Source organism: Penaeus monodon, chromosome 28 (assembly GCF_015228065.2).
Source record: "Penaeus monodon isolate SGIC_2016 chromosome 28, NSTDA_Pmon_1, whole genome shotgun sequence".
Classification (NCBI taxonomy): Eukaryota; Metazoa; Arthropoda; class Malacostraca; order Decapoda; family Penaeidae; genus Penaeus; species Penaeus monodon.
In genome coordinates, this window is record NC_051413.1 from 27,901,668 (window position 1) to 27,902,559 (window position 892).

The following is an 892-nucleotide window of genomic DNA, read 5'->3' on the forward strand; positions in this document are numbered from 1 at the left end:
TCGCCTTTTGGTGATTATTTAGCCTGAACAGATTTTTAAAAATTATACATGCAGTTATCTTCTTATTAACATATCTCATAAGGGCAACATTCTTTGATATCCATATGTAATTCTTTGTCAGTACACTCTCCTACTTGGACTCGGTATGGCTATGATGTGTGCTTGTGCCTATTTTTTATGTAATCTTTCTCATAGTCTAAGGTCATCTGAAAAGTTACATAGAAGATTTCCTTCTCAAAATCACTATTAATGGTATGCTTCATGCATTATTTTGAGATCGTTGCTATCATAGTGCTGCAGATTTTAGTTGAAGGCTTAGTGATACATTAATCATGTTAAGCTTCCTTTATACTGTAATGATCTTAACAGAAAAGCATTTTGTTGTTTCCTCTCCTTTCACGATAGCTTCTTTGTGGCCCAGTCGTACCTCCTTTCTCACGTCTAGGAGCCAGATACACCACAAGATTATATGATGTGCATTCCTATTGGAGGAACCATGCTGGGAACTTCACAACATTGCTCAGTATTTCAAAGACCTGGCTACCCAAACCCAAACTGGGGGGGGGTTTTTCTTCTGCTGGGAAAATATTCACCCAGGTTGGTATCATTAAAAGAAAATGCGAGAGATGAACTGGTTGACCCCTATGTTTGGCTTTTGTAGTAATTCAGTCATGAGCCAAAGAGTAGATTCATAAGACTTTTTGGTATGTAGAAATAGGGTTCTTAAGTTGGAAAACTAGGTTTATGTTGAAAACAATTAGGGTTCCATAACATAGTAAAAGTAAATAGGGACAATAGCCAGTTTTATTACTTTTGTTTGTGGAACTTTTGTGTATCGCTTGTATTAACTCAATGGTGCTGGGTATTACACTGTCTAACTGTTTTCTTTTGG

At 36.5% G+C, this 892-nt stretch overlaps 1 pseudogene; it reads left to right on the plus strand.

Annotated features, from left to right (window-relative positions):
* The window catches only part of LOC119591134, a 9,406-nt pseudogene that overhangs the window by 808 nt on the left and 7,706 nt on the right, over positions 1 to 892 (plus strand).